Source organism: Macrotis lagotis, chromosome 4 (genome assembly GCF_037893015.1).
Source record: "Macrotis lagotis isolate mMagLag1 chromosome 4, bilby.v1.9.chrom.fasta, whole genome shotgun sequence".
Classification (NCBI taxonomy): domain Eukaryota; kingdom Metazoa; phylum Chordata; class Mammalia; order Peramelemorphia; family Peramelidae; genus Macrotis; species Macrotis lagotis.
In genome coordinates, this window is record NC_133661.1 from 23,142,054 (window position 1) to 23,165,860 (window position 23,807).

Genomic DNA, 23,807 nt, shown 5'->3' on the forward strand with positions numbered 1-23,807 from the left:
AAGTTTTACAAAGAATGAAAACACATTAATGACTCATGTGAACAATTACTGATTTTTCTTAACATATAATTTCTTAATTACTGTCAACCGAAATCATTTGCATGATAATATTTCCCTTCTCTCCCCCCTCCCCCATCTGGGTTTGGAGAGTCATAAAGAGTGATCAAAGGGTCCCTAGATCAATGGTGGTGAAATTTAACCTCTTCGTGCCCAGGGAGCAGTTGATATTGGATATCCTGTAGAAAAATACTCTCGGCAGCACAATGGGCAGAATAGATTTCCTAGGAAAACAAACACACACAAAGCTTCAAGGCATTTTCTGTAGTTTGAATTCAAGGAGGAAATTGTGACTTTTATGAAACTTGCATAAATTTACATGTATCCTGTCAGAGTTTTAAAATTAGACGACAAGCTTGAATGCCCTGGAAATGAGTCTGCCATCCAGATTTAGAGTTCTTTTAGCTTTTTTAATTAAAGAGATTTCACAAGCCAACACCAGGAGAAGGGGATGGGGTATTACATAAGAGTGCACCATACTTTGGGGCTTAATGAGTGAATATTAGACATTTCAGAAAAACATCAGCTATTTTGAAGGGAGCCACAGAGGTCAGATGTTTTATTTTGCATTTTTTTTTAAAAACAAGTTAGAAATAGAAGGGCTAAGGAGCCATTTGTTGTAATCACTGCCCCCCCTACACACACACACACACACACACACACACACAAACCATCCCCCCCAATCTTGGCACCGTTTCAAAGTCTGCCGATCTGACTGTGCGACTGTTAATGAGCTCTTGTGGCAGTTAACTGAGATCATGGGTTTGTCACATGAATATATATAAAACTCAGAAGGGACGAGAAAAAGAGTTGTTGCCGCAGTGGAACTGGTGGAAACAGCAAACAATTAAAAAGAAACCTAAAGACCACATTGTAAAAAAAAAAAAAAAAAAAATCTCACAGCTGGATCCTGCGAAAGCTAGTTTTGAATTCCTTAATACTTCTGATAGTTAAATTTAGTTATTGAAAATTGTTTTTAGCTACAGATGTTAGGCCGTTTAAAAAACTTAGACTAAATACTGTCAGCCCATGTTTGCTTTTTTAGTATGTTATTCATTTATTGAGAAATTTGAAATGTAAAACATCTGGGGGGAAACTTGGTGCGCACCAAGTGATCTTTAAAATGTCTGTTTCAGAACTTCTGGTGTATTTATTTAGAAAGATAGGGGAGTTCTGTAAACATTGTTCAAAACGTATGTGACAGGAATACGAAGGAGAAAGTTTGTCTAATTGGGGACCTAATTTCAGATTTCTAGAAATATTAGCATTGATCCAAAAGGAGAATTTCCTTAGGGAAGAAGAAGAAGGTTGGGTGGGGGTGATGCCAGAGAAAGGTAAGCAATGTTTGCCCCAAAGTGAGTTTTTTTCTTCTCTTTTGCCCAAAGTTTCTATTCTGGCCTATTCAGCTCTGTCGGGATATTTATGTGTCAGTAGAAATATTGAAATATTTCAATGCCTAAGAAATTGCTGCACAGACCTGATCATGGAGAAATAAAAGACTGCCACTTGAAGGAAGCCTTGGGCAATGTGACTTTCTTTGTGGCACCCACAGTCCTGGACAACAGTTGGTTTACAGAGTTTATGACAGAGCCTTAAAGAAACCGATATAATCAGTACAATCCCAGTGATTGTGAGATGATAAAACAGAGAGGCAGCCTAGATAGAGGTTGAACTTTGAGCCAGGCAGACCTGGGTTCAAATCCCCACTCTGACACTTTTATTGGCTGTGTGATCCTGAGCAAGTTATTACTTTCCGTTACTCAGTTTCCTTATTTGTAAAATAAGACCCCCAAGGTTTCTTTCCACTCTTAGTTGACTGTCCAATTGACAGGAGTTGGATCAATAAAATTAATAAGAATTTGTCATTTTCTCTTCCTTGGAAATGGCAAATGGGACTCAGAGGCATGTGAGGTATTTTAGAGTCCTCTAAATCTGACATGCTGTGGCCATTTTCAGTGGTATTAAAATTTTGCCCTCTAATTCCCCCAACCTCCACTTTGAAAGGAATAGAATGATTTCTGTCTTATATTTAGTCTTGTTTACTTAGTTGAAATCTGGTACCAACCGAAACCCTAAGTATTTCAAAATGGAGGTCTAATGTCTTCTTCATTGATGTAAAGGATGGTCTGGAAGGAGGGTCTCTGAAGTTCTAGGAACCTGCCATTAATAACATCTTTTCTTAGAACCAAGGCTTTGGACCACTACTTCAAGGCTCTCCCGTAGGGTCATGGTGAGTGAGGCAGTGGATGTATATACTATCATCTGCCTTGTCATTCACACCGAAGAGAAAGTGGGGCTGGTGACTTAGCACAGCCTCCCTCACTCAAATCCAATTCATGTACTTGTCATGGCATCACCTCCCTTCTTTGAGAATGAAAGACAAATATTGATGGAGGAGAGGCCCAGCTTGAATAGAACATCCACAAGAACCATTAATTGACAAGTCATTTGTATTTGACTAGGAGACACTTTATATGATTGGGGCTTCATTATTAAAATACCGTTCAAATGAAGTTGAATGCCTCTGAACACATGTTTACGGGCATGGTGAATGATTGAACTGAAGGGAGAAATTCAAGGGAGAAAGGAAGAAATGGATCTGGCACTAATAATTCAGCTAGGATAGAGCAGGGGCAGCTAATTGTGCATTTTCTATAACTGGAATATAAATGTCAAATCCCATCAATAAGAGGACAGGGAAGCCTCATTCCCTGTCTAAATCAGAACCTGTAATAACAGGGCCAGCCCAGGGCCAGGATCCCTTTGTCAAACAAGAGGAGTCTGGAAACTAGACAGAGAGGCTTGGACTGTAGAATTTGGGGTATCTGAGTCCAAGTCGTCCCAGCTCAACCCTCTAGAGCCAACCTCTATTTTATTCTTACCTTCTCAACTAGATTGTAAGCTCCCTGAGGGGAAAGACTATGCCTCACACTGCTCCCTTATTAGAAAGGATCCCCAATCCTGGGCTAGAACAATAGGTACCCAGGAAATAGTGTTTTTGATGGACTGGTAGCGTTCCCAGAAGAAATAAATTGTTTCTAAGTATGTAAGCCCATCACTTTGCTTGTTTTCCAAAGCATGTTGCTAATTGTAAATGAATCTTATCTGTTGATGAAAGCCATATGTTTTTAAAGAAATATTTGGTTAGCAGTTAGAGGTACTAGGAAGGAATAAACTTTTCTTTTGTGTTGAACATTATAGATCATAATGTAATAATGCAGACAATATGTTATATTTTTATTGTAATATATAGTTATATAGTTATTTTATATATTTATATTGAAACATAGATGCATGCATGTCATACTTCCTGACTCTCCCCCCAATTCATCTGAGCTAGTGAGGTCCGAGTAAACTTGGTTTTCTTAGCTCCTATCTTGTGAGCTTCAGAATGTTAAATGCCCAACTACAAATTGTGTGCACTTGTATAATTCCTTTTTCAGTTGTGTTGTACTAATTCGTGTATCTATGGTAACACCTGAGCTAAGCTTTGCAAGAACAAAAGGTTCCTCATTATCCTAATTAAGTTGAACTACAATTAAAATATTTTTTTCAAGTTCAGACCCTATAAGAACCCTGATGTTAGACCGGAAGGGAAGACAATAAGCATGAATTACTTGCCTTCAGAGTTCCAAGGACTAGACTAAGTGTGTTGCAAATATTTTCTCATTTGATGATATTTGTGCCAAGAAGCAAAGGGGAGCCAGTGATAGATTTTGAGGAGGGGAGTAATGAGTCAGACCTGTTTAGAAAAGGAATATTTTGGCTGCTGAGCAGACAATGGATTGGGACGTGGTGAATTCAGAAATCGACATTAACAGACGAATAAATTAAGAGTCAGGATTTCTTGGTCAATTAAGGGTTTGCAATATGCTTTATATGTTACCTCACCTGTGATTGAGTCAATAAACATTTATTAAGTGCCTTCTATCTACCAGGCTTTGTGTGAAGCACTGGAGATAAAGACCAAAAAGATCTGTAATCTCATGGAGTTCACATTGTAATGAAATTAGATAATGGGATCACCTTTGTTCAGATTACTCCTCCCTTGGGTCACTCAAATACACCCATATCTTGTAGCTTCCTGATTTTTATGCCTGTGCATTCATGGAGAGGAGACCATTGCCCCCTACACTATCAGAGTATTCTTTGATCAAAATGAGATAAGAAGAGAATGGAAACTTTTTTTTTTTTGTCCAAATGTCCCCATTTCCATTCTGTCAATAGGTAATCCATGGCTCTAGCATAGTCATCCTCAGGGTTAAACAGTGAATCTTTTCCTCTTTGGGATCTGTCCTGTGAAGGGTGGAAGGGAGACAAATTTACTGTTGAATTTATGGGAGCAATTACTAGCTGATAAGGACCTGTTATTCATCAAATTCTTGCAAAACACAACTTTATCACAGTCAAATGCTTCCTGACTAATACGTTCTCTACTAAATCATAAACAGCTCTAGAATAAGGAGGTACAAGAACATACATTCCTTCATAAAACAGTTAGGCAGACTTGGCCTTTGAATGGGGAGAGGGAGGAGGGGGAAATGGAATTCTCATATTTTCCCATGAGCCATGATTTCATTGATATTCTCAGTTATAGGGCAGGGTGACTAGAGCCCTAGACTTGGAGTCACATCACTTCTCTCTACCTCACTTTTCTCATCTGTTGCTTGATGACCTTTCAGGACTCCTTGGGCTCTAAAACTGTGATCCTCTGAAGGCTCCAATCCCTTCCCATGTTCTCCTTCATAATTTTAGAGCAGAAGTTCCCCCTAAGGAATCCATTAAAGATGCTAGAATTTTTCCCTAGTAATTTTAACATTTATGGGTTACCACCAGACATGAGCGATTTCCAAGACAAGATTATCTCTTTTACTAGTCATACACGTATGTCCCCAGGGAAGTCTTTGGTGTTTATTTTTATGAGCAGATCATTTTTGGTGAAGAAATATCTCTTCTTTATGTCTACCATCATTCTTTCCATTGCCTTTTGGGTACTCTGTGATTCTGATACTTTTCAGATTGTTGTCATCTGTGATTCATAAGTCTATAATATTAATAGGAGATCATTGGTATTTAAGTAATAGATTTTTACAGTAGTAATTTCAGATCATTGAGGAATTCCTTTTTTAAAAAAAATTTTGGCTGTAGTGGAAAGAGCCCTGGCCCTGGAGTCAGGAGGACCTAAGTTCAAATGTGACTTCAGACACTTAATAATTGCCTGACTGTGTGACCTTGGGCAAATCACTTAACTCCATTGCCTTAAACAGATAAAAAAAAATTTAAGTTAAAAATTATCTTTTTTATTTATTTTAGGCAGTGGGCTTAAATGACTTGCCCAGGGTCACACAGCTAGGCAATTAAGTGTCTGAGATCAAATTTGAACTCGGTTCCTCCAGACTCCAGGGCTGGCGTTCTATCTACTGCTCCATCTAGCTGCCCCTTCACTGAATAATCCTTAAAGAATTGAAAAGTCCACATATAGTTGGATCATCAGAGAAAACCAATTCAGGATCTCATCAAGGATGCCTTTGTGATATACATAAACCCCTTTTCTAGGGATTTTATAAAATGAAAAAACAGATAGATGGATAGATAGTTGCTACTTTTGTTTTTGGCAGAAGCAGTCTTGAGAATGCCTTCAAAAGCTGTTCTGCCATGTATGTATCAAGAGTATAAAATTATAAATGGTCCTATGAGACGTACATTCTGTAAAGATAGCTTTGTGTAAACATCCTCTAAGATGTTTTCCATGGTTAGATGTCCCACAGAGTCCAAATAAAAGAAGGATTCTCTATGGAAGACATAATGCACTATATACTTCCCTATACTGGTTCAGACTTTATTTAGTGCATTGAAGCCTAGGTCACTATAAAGCCCTGTGCTCCCATAAATCTCCCCTAAATTACCCCTGCACCTAGAAAAATATAGTAAGCAAAATGTTTAACTAGGTTTTTTTTTTCTTTTAACTCTGAAAAGGTATTCTGAAATTATATTTTAAAACAATTTATGAAATAGAGAGGTCCCTGCCTTCAGGCTAGACTCTTAAAAATCCAAAGAAAAATAATCATGTTTGTGTATATCATTCCACTGATGTGTATTTATTAAGTACTTACTGTTTGCTGAATACTGGAGATACACAGAAAGAAGACTGTCCCGGCTCTCAGGGAGCTCACACTGATAATATGGAAATGAGATACAGGCATGAGAAATTAGAGATTCTCTGGGAGAGAATTGGGGAAGGCCTGCAGAGGGGTAACCTTAGTGAGACTTGGAGGAAGCCAAGGAAGACCGAAGGGGGAGATGAAGAGGTGAACATCCCAAGCACAGAGGAGGGGCAAGAGAGGGAGGGTCATGTTTGAGGTCAAGGAGGGTAACTAAAGTCATCGGCTCAGCAAGGCAGTAGAAGAGAGCAGGGTAGAGAGGATGAGTAGGGTAGGAAGGGGCCAGGGTATGGAGGTCTTTACAAGAGGGGGATATTCCATATGCATGAAATAACTGAAGCCAAGGCAACAAGATGGGAGCTGGGCTTCTGTGCCCACGAGAGAGGAAAGGTCAGTTGGTTGCTTCACAAATGTGAGTCGCCAGGAATGACCACGGGAGGCCCAAAAGAGAAATCTGGGCTGCCTTGTTATGGATGGCTTCACAAGCTAAACAGAGGAGTTTATATTTGATCCTGGAAGCAATAGGAAATTACTTGAGTTGATAGAGTAGGAGAGTCACATGGTCAGCTCTAGTGAAGGAAAATTACCTTGGCATCAGCGTGTGGGATGGACTTGAGAGAAGAGGAAGTAGAGGCAGTAAGTAGGGAGACCTTTGGCTGAGAAAGCAAGGAGATATTGGGAACAATCTCATACCTTGTACCTGACTTAAATGGTAACTAGTCACTTAGGATGGGTCAAATGGAGAGGAAGGGGCTGAGTATTCAAAAAGAAATATGGACTGTGCTGCCAAGCGCTTTTGAAATATTATTTTATTTGATCCTTACAATCACCCTGGGAAAGAGGTGCTATTATGATCCAAGACTATTAAGGTCAAGTGATTTACAGCTATAAGTGTTTGAGACTAGATTTGAACTCAGGGCTTTCTGACTCTGGTTCCAGCATTCTATCCACTGAGTCACCTCAGCTGCTTCTAAGCAAGACACTCTTGGGTAAAGTGAAGTGAATGATGATTTTCCTTTTGAAAGATTGTTAAAATAGAGAATTAAGTTCTTGACCAAGGGGATGACCCCCAGCTTTCTGTAGAAATGACCAGAATCAGGACAACCAGGTAGCTCAGTGGCTAGAGCACGAGCCCCGGAGTCAGGAGGACTTGAGTTCAAATTTGATACTTACTAGCAGTGTGACCTTGGGCAAGTCACTTAACCCCATTGCTTCGCAAAAACAAAAAAATTTTAAAAAATTGGAACCGTTATTGATGATCTATACATGTATGCTTGTGTGTATGCATATATATATACATATATATATATGCATTTATTTCTGTGTGTCTATATGTATGAAGAGAATTGTCCTAGATGGTGACTAAGGTCCTTTCTAGAACTAGTGCTTTAGATCCTAAGAATTTGTCAAATGGCCGACAGGTAAGGGTCAACCCAGATGCTATGTTCAAAGTTTTCTGTCTATATGAATGTTATGGTGGATGTTGTATGAATGTTAAACTATTGTTAGTATTATTCCTAGGCTGTAGTTGAGCAAATTGAACCTAAGACTGAGTGGATAGTTCGCCCTGCTTCATAACAGCATTTATTGTCATTAGGATTTGAACCCACTTCTTCTGAGTGCTATCCAAAAGCAACTTTCTAAACAGGATGTGTCTGAATCTTCTGTCGAGTGACACAGTTCACAGCTATTACATATTTTCTAGTTTATTCTTCACAATTGCCCCCCTGGGGTTAATATAACAGATTTTATTATCCTTTTATAAATTAAGGAATTGAAAGGTCAAGGTTATCCATAGCCGTCCAGTGAGGGAGAGGAAGGAGTAGGGTATCAGCTCTGTCATTTTGGTGGGCCAGGGTTAGTAGATCACAAGTTAAGGGCTCAAATGATTGCTCATTGGAACCCTCTGCATTTTACAGAGGAGGAAACTAAGGTCTCATATGATAGAGATGGAAAGTCAGAAAACTTGGCTTCCCTGGCCCAGCTGGGTGTTCTTGCAGAGATGACGTCCCTGCCCACTCAGCTTCTTCATCTATCATTGCACTGCTCATCTCACCAGGAAGACTATGCTTGAACTTTTAAGGAATTGTCTGTCTGTCTGTCTGTCCGTCTGTCTGTCTTTCATCTCTTGTCCCTGTATTTCCATATATCTGCTCCTACATGTAAAGCCCTATTTCCTTCCATTGCATCACACTGCTTCATTTGATAATATACAGAGATAGAATATAGCCTTCTATTTCTGACTGAATATTCCCTTGAATATTTTACTGGAACTAATTGTGGGCAAAGAACTGGTGAGTTTCACAAGTGACTAATAGATCAAGTCCCACTCCTTTCTTAATTGAGTCAGGGCTTAAAAATGTAGTTTGATGGGGTTGTTTAAATGTGGATAAATACTCATTAAGTCCCCAGATCTCTCTCTGTCTCTTTCATCTTCTCATCCTCCCTCTCCTCTTCCTCCTCTCTTCTCCCTCTTTCTATCCTCTCTCTTCCCCTTTCTCTATCTTTCTACCTCTTTTTCTTTCTCTCATATGCCCTTCTCTCTTTTTCTTTCCCTCCCTCTCTCTCTTTTTCTTTCTCTCCTTCCCTCCTCTCTCTCTGTCTTTTTCTCCCTTCTTCCTTTTCTCTCACCCTTCTTCCCTCTTTCCTCTTTCTTTTCCTTTCCCCCTCCACCAATGACTTTTTTCCCTTATTTTTTGGCCTAAAAATGCACCTGGCTAATACCCTGCTCTATGTGCTTAAAGAACATGCTAATTAAAAATTATTTGTTAGCAGAAAGTGAGTAAGGGAAGACTCACTCATTACAGAGGCAACTGCAACCCACAGAGGGAGTTGGAGAACGGGCAGGGGGTGGGGGAAAGGAGAGGAGAGACTTTGTTCCCTCTTGTCTAGGAGAACCTGAACAAATGATGTGTCAGTGGTTCCGTGGCCAGGGAGCTGCTGATCTAAGAAGACAACAGCCCTCCATGGCTGCTTCTGGTATTGTCATAGTCCAGAGGGAAAACGGACAGCAGAGGAAAATGAGAGTTTCTGTGTCTGTGTTCCAGCTTCTGTCCTCTGCCTTTCCATTTCCAGTCGGTCCCTCCTGCAAGGCTTAGCTCAAGCTAACTCCCGGGAAGTCTCTATGAACTCACAAAGCGTTCTAATAATGTATTATTTCATTAAACTATAATTCGATGAATTGAGGATTTCAACTGTTAGATGTACTTTCTCATCTAGAACTGATAATAAGAACCTAGATTTAAAAGTAAAAAGTACCTTAGAGATCATCAAGTCCAAATCTCTCAATTTATCATTGGGAAACAGAGTCACAGATTGGTGAAGTGGTTTTTATCAGTATGTTATGATAGTGTCAGAGGAAAATTTTGAATTCAAGGCTTCCTGACTCCAAATATATTCAAATCACATCCCAAGTGTGTTGTCTTGTTATGTGTAGTTCTTGTCCATGTCTTTGCATAAGTCTTATTCACCCAACATTCCCAAGACTTGACTCCATTTCATTAAATTTTTTTTTGGTAATTGAATAGAATTAACTTCTATTTGCTTAGTTTATATCTGTTATATACTTTTTTAAATGATATTCCCCGTTTGAATGTGAGCTCCTTGAGGCCAGGGACTGCTTTTATCTTAGTTGTATTCCCAGTGCTTAGCAGCACAGTGCCCGGTATAGGTGTATGATTAGTGTTTGTGAAAATGCCTGTTGACTTACAGGATATCAGTTTAATTTTGCAAACTGCCCTTTTTTCCCCCCCTTCACTCTCACCACTAGACCAGTCTGCCCATGTTTCTAATCAGGTGTCCTTGATGAAGTCTTTCACCCTATTTAGCACACATCATCTATCATTGATTACATTCTACAGTTTTATCTATGACCACTACTGTTATTCCATGGGTCACTTACAGTTTTGTATCCTTGGACATCATGGGGTGCCACATAGACTCAGTGAGGAAATATTGGTGTTGCAAGGATAGGTTTTCATGGCAGAGGATTTGTTTGAGATTATTGAAAGAATGATGGCATTTCCCCAAAGCAATCTGGACTACCTTTCTCATTGTCCTTCTTCATTATTTTTCCATGATTTGTTTTTGTTGGTTGAATAGCTCCATGGCATTCCATCCAACTCTTGTGTTATTGACAGTGGCCATTCTTTCAAATCACCTGTGCCATCCCATAGGCACTCTTTCCTGATTTTCCCACTTAGTAGTGTCTGATCCGTCTTAAAACTGCTTTCTGTATTTTTTTGTTCTGACTCATCTGTGTAACTATTATAGTCTTTATATGAAACGCATAAACTCCAAGGGTGTAGATATTATTTTATTTTTGTCCTTGTATTTTCAGTGACTAGCAAGATATTTTGCACATAATAGGTGTTCACTGAATGTTTGAATTGGATTGAATTAAATCTTGAATTCTTTATATAGTCTCAATTAATTGAATCCCTGAAAAGATGGTTGAAAATCATTTATAAAAGCCTGTTTTACTCCCTTCCCATATTTTCTTTATTGACTTCCTCCATGTGGTCATAAGATCATCCTCATAAAGGTTTTGTAGAGATAAGGAGATGTGGATGGCTTTTTGATCACTTTTTTTGGGGGGTGTAATAATACTACATTTGATATTTTCTATTCCTTTCTCAATGTTCTCCTTTCAGATATTTTGAATATCACTTCCAGAGTGTTGTTAACATTGTGTCACTCCTCACACAGATTTGTTTTGTCTGAATTTTGTCATGTCTAGCCGCTCTTACTGACTTCATCTTCCTAACCGCCATTTCCACCTCCTCATCTAGCACATTGGAGCCTGAGGTGTTAGAGTCTAAATGTTGAAGTTTCACTGGATTTGTGATTCAAATAGATCACTACAGAAATGCTGGCAAATCTGTTCCAATTTCCATTTACTTGTTGTCCTCTTTCCAGTTTCATCTATAAATGGTCTTGGAGCAATTTGGTATAGTTGGGTCCCATGCCAAGCTTTTAATGAATTTTTTACCCCTCCACTAAGTTTTTGCTGTTTTTCTGAGGTAATGTTGTTTATAATTTTCTACCATCTTCCTGTACAATGTTTTACTTTGGGGATTGGTCTCTAAATTGGTGCCACTTTTAGTTGGAATGGCCCTGCCTTGCAGGACAGTTTTACTAGGCAAGGTAAGTTCTGGTTTTGGAGTCATTTTGACTTTCTTTTTGTGGTAATTATTAAGTGAAAGAGTTGAACTTGGTACTTTCTAGGTCTTTTCCAGTGTGAAATCTACTCCTAGACCTTATTATAAATACCATATAATTTCTCAAAGAAATTATATTAGAGTCAGTATCCTACTTTTATCAGTTTCTCATTTTTTTAAAGATCAGTAGTTTGTTTAAACAGGTTGGGTAGGAACAGTTATGACTCTGCTCAGGATCTTCTTGTCTTCCTCCTTTCTTTAATTGGAGATTAATTTTTACATTTGCTTTAACTAGCCTTTGACCTGAATGCATACGGATGGCTAATTATGAAATTACTCCCTTTCTAACAACCTATAATTTACATTCTATTGAGGTATCTATTTTTAGGAACCCATTTCACTTTTTTGTGATATTTCTTAGTACTCTCTTTGTCCAGAACCTTCTAGCCATCATTTGAAGAAGGTATGGATATAAATGTGAGACTTTCAAGTGATTTACAAATCTCTGAATTCCTTGATTTCCTAAGCTAGAATCATATTTTAAAAGTCATATTCCTTTTTCCTCCTGCCTGTCTTCCCCTTGAGGTCATGGAATATCAAGGTCAACATTGACATGGTTTGGAGGATGGTGTTAAATTATTTATGTTATGGTTCTTCATCCTATGCAGTAGAAATTGGCCCATATGTTGCATATTTCTTCATGACACCATGACAATATAAACTCTGAGTCCTTGACTTTGATATTTTAAGGAAAAAGTTTAGGAATTAAGGGACCAGGAGTCTAGTCATAAAAGGCTGGGTCACCTTTGGCAAATCATTTAGCTTCTCAGGACCTTAGTTTTCTCATCTCTCAAATGAATGGGTTGGACTGGTTCCTAGCCCTTTTTGGGTCCTAGGAATCCCTTCTCAAAATCATATTTTGAAATACATAAAAAAGACATAGGAGTCCAAGGGAAACCAATTGTATTGAAATGTAGTCTTCAATTGATTGATCAACAGATGACCGTATTTCAGTACAGTTAGTTTTATATATACATATATGTTTACAAGTATGTGTGTATGTGGAATTTCCTTTTAAAATTCACAGTCCTACAATTAAGAATTCCATAACTAACTGGTCTCTAAATTCCTTTTAACTAACATCTTATGGTTCCATAATTCTCTGATTCCATTCTCTCTTGATGTTACTGCTATGGGAAAAATATTTAACTCCATTCAGTAAACATTTAAGTAGCTACATGTGCCAAGCTAGATATGGAGTTTAGTATGAGATTTTATTTTTAATTTCTGTTTAAGAGTCTTTTAAGTATTAGGCAGCAGTATTTGAAAGGGCATGAGGATGTGAAGCAGGGGCCAAAGGGCACCAATTCTGGACTGTAACACCTCTGTCTTTCACAACCCATGTGTCTTAGGCAATGTGTTCGCTATTATCCCTCCTGATTAAACAGTGGGGTTTTCTTCTGGCCAATCAAATAAATATTCTTCCTAAAAGAAAGTCTACAACCAGATTATGCATGGATAGAGTAGCATTAAAGTTTGGGTTAAATGAGAATGGTTAAATCTAATATAATAAATTCCACAATAGAATTAAATTGAAATACAACAAAACTCACTGCACAGGCAAACTAGACTAAATGACATTTAGTTTTTCTCTCTTGGATCCAGGAAACATTTCAGAATCTTGCATCATCCTGCACAACAATTCTCATTACAAGGACAAATCACTGAAGTGACATTAATAGAAATTTTTAGCAGGCGGGCTGATAGAATGGCAACAGGAATGAGACAGACTTAGATTCAAGGCCATGCTCTGACCCTTAACTAGTCACCTTACCATGGGAAAATCACAGAAGTTCCCAAACCTTGGCTTCTCCATTAAAAAAAAGCTTTTTTGTTTGTTTGTTTGTTTGTTTGTTTGCTCCATTGACTTACAGGATATAGTATGAGGAAAGTGCTTTGTACTAGTACCAAGAACCTTTGACCTGGAGTCTGTGGATTTGAATTTTGATATTTTGATATTAAATCAAAGAATTGGTTTCCTTTGTTGATCCTATGAATTTTAGTTTACCCATTTAAAACTTAGGGGCAATAAGGTGGTGTCATATAGTAGTGGACCTGGAGTTAGGAAGACTCATTTCCTGAGTTCAGATTTGGCCTCAGACTCTTACTGGCTGAGTAATCCTAAGCAAGTCACTTAATCCTTTTTTTCTCAGTTTCCTCCTCTGTAAAATGAATAAGAGAAGGAACTGGCAACTGTCCAATATCTTTGCTAAGAAAAATTCAACTTGGAGTCATAAAGAGTCTGACATGACTGAAAAACAAAATATTTTTTAAATGTTCTTTTTCTCCCAATTACATGTAAAAACAATTTTAAAATTTCATTATTAAGCTTTGACTTTCAATTTCTATTCCTCCCTTCCCTTCCTCCCTTAGATGGTAAGCAATCTGATATCTTATACATGTGCATTCATGTAAAACATTCCCATATTAGTTATTTTTTAGAAAAAACTCAAAACAAAAAAAGTAAGGAGAGAGAGAGAGAGAGAGAGAGAGAGAGAGAGAGAGAGAGAGAGAGAGAGAGAGAGAGAGAGAGAGAGAAAATAGTGTGCTTTGGTCTATATTCAGACACCATCAGGTCTTTTTCTGGAGGCGGATCACATTTTTCATTGTCTTAGATCATTATATTGCTGAGAATAGCTAAGTCACAGCTCTTCATCATACACTGTTGTTCCTGTGTACAACCTTCTCCTGGTTCTGCTCACTTCGCTTTGTATCAATTCATGGTAGTCTTTTTCTGAAACCCTCCTGCTCATCATTTCTTAGAACACAATAGCATTGCATTGCAATTGGATCCCACAACTTATTCAGCCATTCCCCAATGGATGGGCATCCTTTTGATTTCCAGTTCTTTGCCACCACAAAAGGTTTTGCTATAAATATTTTTGCCGAGTCAAAGGGTGTGCGGTTTGATATCCCTCTGAACATAATGAACAACAAAATGTAAAACATTATTCTGAGGAGGGTCCATAGACTTTGCCAGAGTACCAGAGGGGTCCAGGGCCCCCACAAAAACGATCAAGAATAATGCTTAAAATCTAGACAGATCACTGTCTTTGACACCTCCCCCAGATGCTGAGGCTCTGTGATCTGATTGACTTTAAATCTGAGTCCATTGGAAAGGGCAACTAGTATGGTTTATAAACCATCAGATTACCAGAGCATCAGACCAACTACTGGTCTGTGTTCCAGTTATTTGTGCTTATATCCCCTGCTGTCTCTGGGATCTGTGACGTCCTGGCCGCCAGAGGGTTCACGTCTCTTCCGCTACACAGGAGGAGTATGGCTGTAGGGTGGGTGGGTAACCAAGAAGGAAGGAATCAGTGAGTAACAAGAAAGGCGAAACCAGTTCCTTCCTTCAAGGAGTTCTCAATTTAACAGTGAAGACAATATAAATAAGCAGGTGCATTCAAGACACATATACCAAGTAGATGAGGAATGGCACGTTTAGCAGTGGGGGTCAAACATCAAGTGGGATTCTGGGAGATTTTTCTCATAGGAAATGGCATTAGAACAGCTCGAGTTGGCTAATTTAAGATCCCTGAATCTCTCACTAAACTTCATTTTGTTCATCTGTGAAATGGGAGTAGACATAATACCCACTTCTTAGGGTTGTTCCAAGTAATCAAGTAAGATAACCAAATAAAATACTTGGCAAATCTTAATGCAAGATACAAATGCTAATCATTATATTTCTTAAGCTGAGTCTTAGAGGAAGAACCTGCCGCCCTCTCTTACTGATGTGAGTCAGTCATGTAGAGCTTTTCACTGTATAACAATAGCATCATAGGATTCAGTGTTAGGAGGACCCAGGAGAGATTTCCAGTCCCTCTCCTTCCTTTTATTTATTTTACCAATAACAAAAGCATTTGATATGAAGCAACATAAGAACCAAGAAAAAGAAACAAGTGGGAAAGAAATTCTCTGCCCCTATGTCCCTCCATACAGACATGGGTACAATCCACAGGCCTCCAAAGACTTAGTTCTGATCATTATTCCTTATGACCAAGGACACCCATCCTTCTGGACTTCTAGTCCAGGCAAGAGATGTTAGAGTACAGGTTTCTGCCTTCAGGTTCACAATTTCGAGAGTCATCTGGAATCCCACCACATGGCTGACATTGCCCCACTCCTTACCTCTGATCTTCTGCCAAGGAAATACCCCCCCCCCAACATACTTCAGTTATGGTCTTTGCTTAAAGATATCTAAGACCGAGGAACCCACCAGCTACTGAGGATGCCTGGTCCTTACCAAAATAAAAGTTTCTTGATATCAAACCCAAACTGTCTTCTTTCTGTTCCTGGTGCTGCACATTTGGGTAGCTAGTTGACCTCATTTCTATGTGATAGTCTTGCCACATCTTGGAGACCATCAAATCTCTGCTCCGTGTTCTCCACTGTCCTTTAAATGTCCTCAGTTCTTTTGATGGATATTCTCAGAGCATAATGATCTCAAGGACTTTGACCATCTAGCTTTCCCTCCTCTGAACATTTTTCACCTTCCCTAAAATATAGAATGGAACTCAATACTCTAACTATGGTCTAATCAAGTTTGTTCACAGCAGAGATCTCACCAACCTAGACCTAGACCTCACATCTCACTTCATATAGTTCAAGAGAACCCCAATGCCTTCCAGGCTGCCATGTTGACTTGTGGAGTTTGCAGCCTTTAAACAACCAGGTTTTGCAGATCAGAGCCAGGCTATGGGGGGCCAAAAGAGACAGATTCCTAAGTCCCTGAATCATGATTGTAGGTGCCCCAGGCTGTTGTTTTGCACAGTTAATAATCTGCTCACAAGGCCCTATCAAGGTAGAGCTTAAAGGCTATTTATACATAATTCTACTTTCCAGAGCTTCCCTACCTGAAAAATCACACCTCTGAACTAAAACCACATCAAGTGTACAAGTCTTTGGGGACTGCCTCCCCTCCTGGGATGGCTGATTGGTTTCTTCCCCAGATAGGAACATGACCTATTACAGAGTGTTACAAACTGAAATAATCAGTGTCTGAGAAGCACAAAACAAGGCAGTTTAATCCAGACCTTTGGTGGTCAGGATTGGGGAATCATAATGCCCAATTATCCTCATTAGATTCTCTCAGATTGATTTTGTAGGAAAGGTTTAATCTTTATATGGAATTAACCCCCAATAAGAGAGCCCATATGGCTGGGGATAGGGGAGAGTGGGATCCTGAAAAGTTGTGGCTCACAGGTACTATTCCCAAGAGGTGCCTAGAGTGCATGGAGTATTTGGGGGGTCCCATGTCGGATTATTGGAATTTTTTCCCCTCTCCACAAAAGAAAGAATACCTTGCAATGATTTCGCCAAGTTGTTTAATTTAGAAGTTTGACTCAATTTATGGAAGTCTGTGTTTACTGACTTCTGTAGCTTGATCATCGCATTGGAATGTTCCAACGGGGGGGGGGGGTAAATCACTGAAAATTCTCTATAAAATGAAGTCTACATATACTGGTAAGAAGCACAAAGCCCTTGGCACCCGTCAGGAGGCTGGCTCTTTGATTGTGATGAAGGGGAAAGTTCTTACTGCTTCCATTTTGGGTCAGGAAAAGAGAAGATAGCTCAAGTGATCTGTTTAGTGAATCCCAATGTTTAGAGTTGTAACCAAGGAGCCTCCGGAGATGGCGTCCCAAGGATCCCCATAGAGGAAATGCACATGTAAGGTCTAAATAGGGCAAATGAGGACCCCTCCCCAACAATAAAGGCAGAAAAATGACCAAGACAAAAACCCCAGTGATCTTTTAGCTGAGGCGTTGTCACAGGATGGAGCTACCTTTGAATTCTTGTTGATGGGGCCAAGAAAGATGGATGTGTTGAGAAGTGATTTGGTGAGTCATCTTGCCCCAACAAATACTTCGGCCTCCAGCTGCTTTGCTTACTGACTGTCCATCGGAGGAGGAAAGGTCTTATTTTAGTTCTGGTAATGGCCTCGCTTTTCAATCATTTTTTTCCTTCTGTTTTTGAAAGTGTTCAGACAATTAATGCCTCATACATGTATTCAACAATAGTTGCCTAGCAACCACCCAGAAGCATTTTTTTTTTGGAGAGCAAAGGGCCGAAAATGAATGAATAGCAACCGTAGTTTGCATTGTAGGTGAAGGGATTGGGATTCTGCCATGGGTCCCAACCCAGATGCCCGCCCAAGGAATCAGATTTGTGCTTCCAGATATGATTCTGACTGTAACCAACCTATGCCAGTGGGTATAAAACCCCATTGTAATGTGCTTTTTTTGCTTTCAGCCATGTAGTCAAATTAGGCAGAGACTAAGCCTCTGGAAGAAGGACCTCTAGAGGTTCGAAGGATCATAGCTTTTAAAACTAGAAAAAGACCCTAGGGACCATTGAATTCCTTTGCCCTGTCCCATTTTACAGAGGAGGAAACTGAGGCACAGAGAGGGGTTAATGATATGATCATAGATTTAAAGCTGGTAGTGACCCTAGAGCCCATTGAGCCTCATTTTACAGAAAAGGAAACTGAGAGTATAAGTGATTTATGATCATAGAATCATAGGTTTAAAGCTGGTAGTGACCCTAGAGGCCATTGAGCCTCATTTTACAGAAAAGGAAACTGAGAGTGTAATTGATTTATGATCATAGAATCATTTAAAGTTGGTAGCAACCCTAGAGACCACTAAACCTCATTTTACAGAAGAGGAAACTGAGGCACGGATAGTGTAAGTGACTTATGGTCATAGAATCATATAGTTAAAGCTGGTAATGACCCTAGAGACCATTGAATCTTATTTTACAGAAGGGGAAACTGGGGTACAGAGAGGGAGTTAGTGACTTATGAATATAGAATCATAGATTTAAAGCTGGTTAGTGATCCTAGAGACCAAAGTGATCAATTCCACCCCCCCCTTTCATTTTATAGTTGAGGAAGCTGAGACAGATTAAATGACTTACACAGGGTCACATAACTTATTAAGTGTCAGAGATTAGATGTGTTAGATGCTGAGCCTGGGGACACAATTAATCTCATCAAGCAGAATTAACTACCTATCCATAATCCCAAACATCTGGCCAATTCCCTCAATGGAAACCTGCTTTCCTCGCTAGTAATACTGTTAACCCTTGGACCAAGAGCGTGCCCCTGAAATTATACAGGACTTTGTCCCAGATGGGAGCATCCCCTCCCTTGCTCTGATGGGCTGAATATTTTGGATAGGTATTCAGAGCTTGTTATATAGCTGGAAGGGATCTCCCTGAACTGTGAGGGCAAGCCATCACTTTACAGATGGGGAAACTGAGGCTCACTTGATGCCTTTGCTGTGATCATAGGGTTAAGGCACGAGATTAAGTTAGTCTTTTGTTTCCTGATTCAGTGTCTGTCTATTGTCTTTTACCACCAGTGTCTCCCCTGAGTGTGTTTTTCAGCTATTCTAATGAAAAGTTCACAACTGTGGCCATACTAAGGTCTTCAGGTCAATCGTTATTTTAGTATAAACTTTGCTTGTTGGATTTGACTGAACCTGTGATTTCCTTGGTATAGGGGGTCCTGGTAGGGAAGTTTCTTCTACCATTAGAGATGATCACCTTCTCAGAAATGTAAAGTCTTAGAGAATTACCCTGAGTTTCAGAGGTTAAGTGACTTGTTCAGAGTCACACAGTCAGTGGGTGTCACCCTTCAGTCTACTAAGCCAATGGTGTCAGATTCATTGATTCCTAATTAGGACTTAGAAAACCACAAATTCACATCACCTATGTTGCATTGTACTTTTGTTTGTTTTATTCAATATTTCCTGCATTCAGGATATTCTGACTGAGTGCACTGGGGGGATGTGGGCCCTGCATTCTCAAGTGTATACAAATGACTTTTCCCTCTCATTTCCCAACTCCTTATTTTAACCAAGAGTTTGGTAAGTAGGAAGAATCTTATCAATTTAGAAATGGCAAATAATCAGGTCAGCTGAGGGACTCAGTCTTTTAAGTATTAGGATTCATTGAGTGTTGGACTCCATTTAAACCCACAGACCCCACCCCACTCTCTGTTTCAGTCCCCTTCCCCAATTTCCTTTCACTAGGGCACAGTTGAAATAGTAGCCTTCAACACTGATCTTCAAGGGGCCCTGAATCTTGGTTTTTTCCATGTAAAAAACTTTTAGAGGAGCTTAGGTCAAGAGAACTCATGACTTAACCTCCCTTTTTTGCTTTTCAATGATGGGAGAGCACATTTGTAACCATTTTCCTTAAAGAACAGAATTCATAATTGCCTCTTAGCTCATCACAATGGAGTATAAATAGTCTGAGAGGCAGGCAATGCAATATAATCGATCAAGAGTTGAAGCTGCAAAGACCTGGGTTCAAATCCTACCGTCTCTGTTACATTTAGTCTGTGTGATCATTGTCCTATAGTATATCTAGCCCTAGACCATGGAGCAGGAAGGCATCAACCTATCTTAGTAAATGGCATTTCCTCACCTGGAAACTTAATTGCAGTAAACTGTGATTTATTGCAATAAAATCACAGGTCTAGTCTTATCCCCTCTACTAATCATTTCCAAAAAGTGGTTTTTCTCCATTTCAATTTAACAGTTATTAAGGGCCCACTTAAGGCAATGCAATAGGCACTAGGGTTGCAAAGTTTTTGTTTTGATTCTTTTCTTTTAAATGGTACTTGACCTCAAGGAGCTTCCTTTGACCAGGGGACTAGCCATACCCAAATATGAGGCAGCGTGGACTGTGTTGGAAAGGTCCAGAGGAGAGTGTTGGGGGAAAATTTGAGATCAAAGAGATCATTTTTTTTACTTTCAACTGTTGGCCGTGTTTCTGTAACACAAGAATGTGTCAGGACAGGCAACGGTTAAACTCTATAGAGACATGCCAGAGTTCTTGTGTCAGTTGATCCCACAGTTTACAAGAAATTCCTCCTCTTTTGGGCTTGCCAAGGGGTTCACCTCCATGATGAAGGGGCAACTTTTCCAAGGTGCCACGAGCTAGTGGGTTCTCTTGGAGCCCCCCTGGCCACTTCAGAATCCTTACGCCTACTTCATTGTCTCCTCCAAGAATCAAGTGAGGGATTCAGTTTCATAAGGCGGTGGTGTGCCGCCATCTTAATGGCCTGGACATTTTTATTATTTGGGGGCTGGGACCAGGTAGATGTGGTATTTTTCCTGAAGTCGATGGCGGAAGCCATTTTCAATGAAGAGGGGGTTTTGTAGAGGTCTGTCTGCATTTCGTTTCAGGAGGGTGTCTTTGCTGGAAAGATAATCAGATAGAATGTCATCCACAACCTCTCCTTGCATGACTGCCTAAAGCTTGTATGGCAGTTTATTATTATAAAATTAGTATTGCATAGAACAAACCCGGGATTCAAGCCAGGCAAAATAGACAGTGAATAGTTATATAAGACTTTGGAGCCTCATGTAGGACACAAGCTCACTGTATTTTCTTCTCAATTGTCTGCTGTTTGCTAATGTTTCCCTTTCAACATGATTACATCTCAGTTTAATAGCACTTGCCATTCCAAGGTTTACGGTGCCAGCCTCTGACATAGTTACATCCCCTCTGTTCTCGAAATATTGTATGGATATATTAAAGCCTAGCCCGACATGGTTAGCTAATGGGTTAGTCAGAAGCTCTGCCCTTCTATAATTAAGTGATGTATGTAATTTTGTGTTAACACATTTGCGGTGTGTGTTTCCCTGGCAATTGCAATGCTTTATTCCGTGTAGAGTGTGACATTTTAATTCCCACTGAACAATTTCCTACCTTGATTCTGCTGTATTTGTGGCAGGGTATTATTTTGCAATCAAGATAAAAGCATTATTTATGAAATTTCTAGACTATCCTATTACTGGGAACTTTCAGCTGTAGATCAATCTCCTTTTTATTGATCTTTGTTAAAATCTTTATTGGAATTTAAATTTAATCTCTGGGTTATGGATTTTCCCAGAATTTCATCAGCAGGTACAGGTTGGTTTTTCTTTTTTTCTTTTTTTAATTTTATTTTTAGTTAGCATTGCATAGAGGATAGTTTCTAAAAATTAATTCTCACCAATCAGCCCCCATCTAAGCGAGGGAACTTCTTTTAATGTTGATTTTTTTCTTGGTGAGGATGATAAGATTTAGCATTTTAGAAAGAAGCTTAGAGACCACCTAATCAAGATTCAGAGTTGAAAGGGGTCCCCAGAGACCATCTAGTATAACCCTATCATTTTGCATATGAGGAAACTGAGGTCAGAGAAGCCAAGCAATAAATGGTAAGATTTGAAGGTTATCTGATTCCAGGGCCCTTCCCACTGGACCTTGCTGCCTCTGCTCATTTACTGAGGCCCAGAGATTTACCCAAGGTCACATAGGTAATATATGACCAGATCTGAGATTCAGACCCAGGCCCTCTGACTGACAATGCCTTTTTGAGGGGATCTTTGTAACCCAACAAGACTTGAAGACATTCAGAAGTGGGATCTTGGCAGAGAGGAAGTCAAAGATGATGCCGAGGTCATGCGTGCCCTCTGTATAGGAGTGGTTGCCATTGGTCACTCTTCAGAAACATATAGACGGCAGGAGCTTGTTTGGGAGTGAATGTGTTCCCCTCAGTCAAGAAAATAAAAGCCAGGCTTCAGCTGGTTCACCTTATCCTTTGGATATTAATTGTCTTCTTTAGACTGGTGCTGATTTCTCCTGGTTTTTGGAGGCTCAGACTCTGAAAACCTGGGAGAAGATAGATTGGGTCACTTAGATTTTCCAACCTAATCTGACAAGAGCAGGCAGGAGGCAGTAATCAGTGCCAAACACGGGGTGAGGGTGTGGGGTTGCCCCAGTGCCGTTGCCAACATCTTCCCTTTGGTCCCTTAATTTAGGCCTAAGCAAACAGCTGGGTGGATTGTGCTCTGAAGGGCCTGCCAGAGTGACCCACAGTGGAGGCAGAAGGCTCCAAGTTAGCTTTTCCTGTTGTAGTTTTTGGCACGTGAACACAGTGGGAATGTACTCATCGGCTTTTATTGACTTTATTAATTATAGTTCCTTGGAATTTATGTTTTAATAACATACAGTCTCAGGAGGATGGTGCCTGCTTTTCTATCATAGACACAGGTAGAAGTATTCAAAACTCTTTGAGAAACTAGTGGTCACTATGGACAACTGGAACCCCAGTCCAAGCTCTACCATTGACTCTGGGTGATCAGGAGCAAATCCCTCTGCCATTCCAGACATCAATTTCCTCATCTGTAAAATGGGGTCATTATTGAGGTGACTAACAACTCCAGAATTCTATAATTCTCCAGTAAAAAGTCTACTATAACTATACCTACTGGCATACGATCTCCTATTAAAGGACCGGTCTAGTCTCTGTTCAGTTGTGTCCAGCTTTTCTTGATCTCATTTGGGGTTTCCTTAGCAATGATACTGGAGTGGTTTGCAGTTTCCTTCTCCAGCCCATTTTACAGATGAGACAAATTGGATTAAGTGACTTGCTCAGGGTCATCCAGCGAGTAAGGGAATGAGACTAGATTTGAACTCAGAAAGAAGAGCCTTCCTCCCTCTAGATTTGGCACTCTATCCATTGTGCCATCTAGCTGCTCCTTGACTAGGTTTTTAAAAATGATTTTCCCCTTCTTCTTTCTTTTGTTTCTAGTAATAAACTTTGGATCTGTTTCTAATGGTTAACAATCTTGTTAACATGAAAACTCCAGTATCCCTGGATATACATTTTTTTTCAGTGTCTATGTTGGTCCCCTATCCAAGTTTATCTTTTTGAGATCATTCATCCTTTCCTTCATTATCCAAGAAGTATAAAAACAGAAAAGCAGATCAGTAATACAGACAAGATAAGCAATAAGCTGAAGCAATAATATTCAGCAGTTCGGTGTTTAATAAAGCCAAGAAGGTAAACTGTTTCAGGAGAAGACTCAGTATACAGCAAGAATTTCTTGAAAGGCATGTGGCTGAAAAGCACTTTGAAAGAAAAGAAAGGATAAAACCTAAGTGAAAGGTCCAGCAAGAGGCAAAGAAGGTCAGGGGAGTAGGAGCAGATTGTTAGTGCTGAACACATTCTTCTCTTATCACTCTTTTCATCTTGGTAAAGACAGGGCAGAGCAAAGAGAGGAAAACTTATAAGAGCCCAAGAAGGACCAAAAAATACACAATTAACAATAATTGCCATGAATACGAATGGGATGAACTCACCCATAAAAACAGGGGAGGGCAGCAGAATGAATTAGAAAGCAAAATCCAACAATAACCAAGAAATTAGAGCTAGAGCAAAATCTCTTATACTTCACATCAACCTAAAAAAGCAGAAGGAGCAATCATGACCTTAAGTGAGACAACAGTAAAAATAAATTTGACTAAAAAAGATAAACAGGAAAAGAGAATTATACCTAAGGTACCATAGAAAATGAATCATAATCAC

At 39.5% G+C, this 23,807-nt stretch overlaps 1 protein-coding gene across 2 annotated transcripts in view; it reads left to right on the forward strand.

The window, feature by feature from the left end:
* The window catches only part of ARID5B (AT-rich interaction domain 5B), a 206,354-nt gene that overhangs the window by 112,361 nt on the left and 70,186 nt on the right, over nt 1–23,807 (forward strand). Inside the window, exon 1 of one of the 2 annotated variants that reach the window (XM_074232335.1) lies at nt 1–23,807. This exon is cut by the window's left edge and continues 20,779 nt beyond it; it is cut by the window's right edge and continues 16,570 nt beyond it. The exons of the other annotated variant lie outside the window; for it this stretch is intronic. The gene's annotated coding sequence lies outside the window, so the exon portion shown is untranslated. 2 annotated transcript variants of the gene reach the window in all.